The sequence below is a fragment of the Crocuta crocuta genome, unplaced genomic scaffold (assembly GCF_008692635.1).
Source record: "Crocuta crocuta isolate KB4526 unplaced genomic scaffold, BGI_CrCroc_1.0 scaffold299, whole genome shotgun sequence".
In the NCBI taxonomy this organism is placed as follows: Eukaryota; Metazoa; Chordata; class Mammalia; order Carnivora; family Hyaenidae; genus Crocuta; species Crocuta crocuta.
The window spans coordinates 6462233-6468278 of record NW_027532747.1 but is presented as its reverse complement, the minus strand read 5'-3'; positions in this window follow the sequence as shown (position 1 = coordinate 6468278).

Sequence of the window (6046 nt, the reverse complement as noted above, 5' to 3'; positions counted from 1 at the left end):
AAAAAAACTATTGATGTCTTTTTTTAACCCCGTGGTATTTTAAAACCTCACTGTCATTCCTTTGTCTATACTTATTTTTTATTTTATTAAAAAAAAAAAAAGCTGAATGTGATTCTTTTAAACAGAACCTGTTTTGTTTGGGCCGTAGAAGCCCCAGTGATTTTTCAGGTATACAGATTTGAAATGTATTGAGGGGAGAAAACTGCCCGTCCCGCCCTCGGAACAGCCTCCTGGTGGCTCTTCTAGATTTTCTTTTTTAAAAATATTTTATTTCTGAGAGAGAGCGTGAGCTGGGGAGGGTCAGAGAGAAAGGGAGACACAGAATCTGAAACAAGCTCCAGGCTCTGAGCTGTCAGCACACAGCCCGACACAGGGCTCGAACCCACGAACCGTGAGATAATGACCTGAGCCCAAGTCGGATGCTTAACCGACTGAGCCATCCAGGCACCCCTCTTCTAGATTTTCTTAATCCACAGCCTGGAAATAAAGCTGTCCATTCGGTGCCTGCTGGGCCACAGGGCAGCGCGCACTCCCGCGTCACCGGCGTGCGTGGTCTTCCTTGCACTCGCATGTTGCAGGACCCAAGAGCACACACTTGAGCAAACTCATAGCTTCCCGGGGATCTTGGGGCACCTTCAAGGAACAGGAAAGGGAGAGGCTGCCCATGGCCTTGGCTTTCAGTCTCACCAGCATGAGCCCAGCCTGGGGAAACAATGACAATAATCACGACCACACCCAGCACTTTGCGCCCATCCTGCTGGGGTGGGGGGGAGGGCCCCCCACAGCAACCCATGAGTGGTGTGTGCTTCTCCCCGTTTTACAGGATGAAGGCAGAGGCGCTCGAAAAGGCTAATCGATTTTTTCCAAGGTCGCACCACGGTTAGGAAAAGCAGAATCAGACCTTCTGGCTCTGTAGCCATGTGCTGTGAGCACCTCGCGTGGCCTGTTGTGTGTGGGGTGAGCTTGCTGGAATCCGGCCAGTTCCGGCTCCGAGCACCCCGCTTCCCACCAGCCCTGCCTCTCTCTGAGCTCCCTGCAGCTGATCCAGGCCACAGGGCTGAATGGATGCCTTTCACTTTGACCCCTGGGGGCGGGGGTGGGGGGACTCCGAAAGCCCAAGCCCGATCCTGGAAGCAGAGGTTTGGAGCTGCGAGGTGCTTGCCTGTGGCCTGAATCCCATTTCTGGCTCTTATGATCTGGGTGACCGTGGGCAGGCCACACCAGCTCTGTGGTCCCTGGTTTTCCTCGCCTGGAAATGGGGGTGATGACAGCCCCCGAATCCCATCAGGTGGGTGTGTTTACTTCATTTAACAGATGCAGAAAGCGTGACCTGCATGGTGAGTTGACTCGGCAAAGGCGCGAAGACTGTGACATCATGCTGAATTCTGGGGATTTCCATCTTCCCCTCTGCAGCGCAAGAACGGCATGAAGACACCCCCCTAAAGAAAGAGCCCTGGGGGAGCCTGAGGTTCAGTGGAGGGCACAGGAGGCCTCCAAGGCCATCTAAGTTCAGTGAGAGGGACCCAGACCCTGTGAAGGCAGAGGAGGCACTTGGGGTCCCTCTGAATCTTCGGAATGGGGGCAGGGCAGGGCAGAGAGACCCTTTCCCGAAGGTTCCCCCCCTTTTTTTTTAAACCGGTAAACCAACTGAAACCCATCCAGGATCAAGTCCCCTCAAGTCATAGCTCGAGAGTCCAGAGATGTCAAGGGAAGTCTAAAGAAAATTTATATAGAGACCTTTTTTTTCTTTTTAAAAGAGTGTCATGGATACCAAGTGAACCATAAGGCCTTTTCTCACTGCCTGTTTCTGTGATTTCTGTGCGAAGCAAATGGCTTTTCCTCGAACCCTGAGTTCTGCCCCCACCTTATCCAGCATCCTACCCCAAGGAGCACAGTTTTGGGGATCCCTCCTTCATAGCGGGGGCTAAGAGAGACCTCTTTATGCAGCCGCAAAAGGGGCCCAGTTGCACCAGCAGCTCAGTCCTGTATTTCATCCTTGTCTGCCTTTCCATGAATCATACATGCATAGTCCCAGTTGAAAAGAATTAAATTTTTTTTTAAGTTTTTAAAAAATGAAAATAGTTTCCCGAGATCCCCGCCCAGAATCAAGACGATGCTTAGTGTACATGTGAGACACCAGGTGGTCTGCACATCTGTTGGATGAGACCATTTTCCTTGAAATATTAAAATGGTGTCCCTTGTAGGCAAAGCGCAGTCATTTGGTCATTGCCCCCACAGTCCTCGCTATAATGGGCGGCTTTGCTTGTTTCTCATACTGACGGGGTCCGAAGGCGTCCTAGACGGCCATGCTCAGCAGCCGTCCAGATGCTTCCTCATGACGAGGTTGAAATTACAACCCACACACATGGCGCCATGCTATGAACCTTGCTCCCAAATATGGTGTCATTAACGACCTGGAATATGTTTGTGCATCAGCGAATCTTGGGATTCTGTTGTTGAGATGGACCTTCACCCATGTCCCTGTGTTCTTACCTTTGGACCTTTAGGTTGTCAACAGTGTTTGCTATGAACCAACCCCCACTAAGCCCACGCATTGCCCTTCCCTTCCCCCGACCCCTTTGAGTGGTCTCAGTGGCATCCTTAACAGCCACAAGGACAGTATCTGGGGAAGTCACTTTCCCAAGCAAAAGAGATGGTGGGAATCCCCTGTGTGCTCAGGAAGCATACACCCCCTCTCAGATCCCAGCTCCAGAGTGGAGTCTGGCCTGAGTCTTTACAAGGACTCGCCGGTGATCAGGCATATTTGGAGGCGGTGAGGCACGCGGAACCCAGGAGGCTGACCTGTGCCAGGAGCGTGGATGCAGGTGGTGGTGCTGGTCTCATCTCTTCAGCGGGGTTCCCTCATCTATCCAAGGCTGACGATAACACCCCGATCCCAGGTCATGAGGAAAAGCAAATGAGACCGTGCAGATACAGCTCCCAGCAGAATGCCTGGGAGAACAAGCACACTGTCTTGGCGCCAACTGTATACTACTTCACAGGAAGTCTTTCAGTTAGAGTGTCTCTCACTGTTGTCCTTTCCCCTTCTGCCCCTCTCTCTCCCTATTTCTCTTCCTCTCTCTTGTGTTCCTCTCTTCTTTCCTCCCTCGCCTCTAAGCACCTGGCCTCATCCCACTTTCCTGTGAACGCTGCCATCAGCCATGCTTAGTCTTAGGGCTCTCTCTTCCAGCCAGCTGCCCGCAGAGCATCAGGAAGCCCACTGGCCTTCTTATTTCCTGGTTCTCTGTGGAAACAATCCCATCCACCATGTAAGCACTTTCCTGATAGCTGCTTCAGGAGCCCAGACTGTCTTCAATACCGCTTGGGAAGAGAAAGTTCCAGAGGCCAAATTCCTGATTCCTCCTCTGACAGTGCTCTCCTAGAAGACTGTGTGGCTTTCACCTCCTTAAAGGAAGAATTTCTATTGTGAGACATCCCCAGAAAGACCCCCTTTGTGAGCGGTGGGGTGGGTGCTGTCTGACATCACTACATAATGACCTCTCTGTCATGGGAAGCAGATGGAATGAACAGACTGCTGATATTTTCCATCGTTCATAAACAAGTTACACAAAATTGCACCCACCCCTGGCAGAAGGGCCACATTGTTGCTATGAGAAACAAGATCACAAAATATCTGTAAACTTTTCCCTACGAGACCCCTTGTTAAGTGGCATACTTGTTAGACAATAATGAGGGAACTTTGCAAAATAAGAGATCAGATACTCCCACAGCAGGGTCATCAAGGGTTAGTACACCCCCCTGTCTGGGACTGCAGCCTGCCAAGTACGTAGACTTGGCCTTAAAGCCTGGGCTTTCAACCCTGTTGTCTGTCTTGGTCACTGGGAAGACAGCACCACTCAATGCCCTGTTCTGACAATAGGAGCATCTCACCTCTTAGCCAAGGGCAGGAAGCTACGAATAACGGCTGAACAGTCCTAAGCATTGCAGTTGGTAAACACATAAAAGAACAATGTCTTTAACTAGCATCTATCTTATTGGGACTAAAGGAATCAAAGTTAGAACGCGCAGAGAGTTGGGTCAGCCTTAATTCTGGCAAGATCCAAAGATCACTCCTCAAATCTTCCCTACCCATGAGCCGCCATCTTTCTCTTAATCAGAATGGGGGCCTGTCATGAAAGGCCAAAGGCACAGAGTGATGATGATCCATCGATGGGGACCAACCACAAATCAAAGCTGCTGAGATGCCTGTAGGTCACTTAACCTGTGGGAAATCCAGCCCAGGAAAGGTCACCTTCAAGTACTTCCTCGCATCCCTTCCTGCATATTCCAGATTACGCTTGTAGGTACCACTGGAGTCCATACATGGTTGGCTTACCCAACCCGAGTCAGCTCCCAAAGAGACTCGCAATTATAATTATTGGAACAGAGGTCCAGCAACGTCCCACAAAGTGGTTGTCCTTTCTGTGGTGGTTATCACCCTCCCTGCTTCTCGCCTTCTGAGCCCCTGTTGTCCCAACCAAGGTCGTTATCTGACCTTGGTTGGCCATGTTTTTTCTTTGGTAGCTTTGCTTTTAGTTCTGAGGAGCCCACGTGAGTGTTTTTAGTTCTGATGACTCTGCTGTAGAACTTTGGGTTCTGAAGTTCTAAGACTCTGCCTCAATATTAAAGAGATGTGTGAACTCAGCTTCATTGAGGCCTTCTGGTGTGATGTTGTCTAGGCCACCATAACTGGGCAATAGCTCTTTCTTATCTTACTTCTCTCTGGAAAACTCAGTGGGTAAGTCCATTGCTTTGGGTATTTGAACAATAAGCATGTGCAGAAAGCTGATTGCTCACGCCTCACCAATGACCACCCCCTGGCTTTACCTGAGAGCCAGGAAGTCATCCAGAAATGAAGGTAGGGTTCAGAACCTGACAAATCTGTGTTCAAGTCCCAAACATGCTACTGATCAATCATAGGTCTTGGACCAGAATCTTGATGTTTTTGAACGTTGATTTTCTTGTCATGAATTTAATAAATCTGTTCTCTCAGTGTAATTGTGTAGATTACAGTGTTTATGTAATAAAAGGTACTTGAGACAAATGACTTGTTGGGGCACATTTTTTAGAGGGGGCAATGTTACCTGAATAGAATCTTCAGGAATAGATAGTGGCACACCAAGATTTACTGTTGGTAGCCCATTCGCATTAGCTAGTTCCCATGCGACATAGATGAGTGCATATTTTATTTTTTTTAATGTTTTATTTATTTCTGAGAGAGGGAAAAAAAGTGTGAGCAGGGGAGGGGCAGAGAGAGAGGGAGATACAGAATCTGAAAACAGGCTCCAGGCTCTGAGCTGGCTGTCAGCACACAGCTCGACGCGGGGCTCGAACCCACGAACCACGAGATCATGACCTGAGCCAAAGTCGGACGCTAAACCGGATGAGTTGGTATTTTAAATATCACTTTGCCTCCATCTGTTGCCTTAGCTCTAAGCTCTCCACGAAGGACCAGTATACTCCACTCTTTGCTTTGTGCTCCACCACTATGCCCCCATCAGCACTCCTCATACTTCCTCGCAGGTGGAAGAATCTTTGAGAAAAGTCTGCTGCAGACATTAACCAATTATTACCCAGCATTGGTTCCCTATCACAGGATATGCCAGTCATGGTGTCAACTGTGCCCAGCTTCCCCTTCTAGCCGAGGCTGCCTCCCCAATATTACTGTGTGATGTAGAGAGGGCTGGGAAAAACTTAGGGACCATATACACGGCCTGAAGCCTTGAATACAGTGATCAGAACAGGCCAATGAAACATATGGACAGTGTGGTAGAGTGTGGACACAGAAGAGAATATACTCTGGGTATCTGCTGCCATTGCATCCTGGGTCTGAAAATGAACCTCCGAGATCAGTTTCTCCGGCCAGCCTGTAGCCAGAGCTACCCTTGTAAACCTGAAGACACTGATGAGAAATATGATATTACTGCTGAACAGCACTGAGCTTCCATGCTAATACAGGCTGAGCAAGGTGGATACGCCATGGCAGGGAGAAGCTTCTATTTCTGACCCTTCCGACTTGGAGTCTTCCTGAACCTGGCAGTGCGCT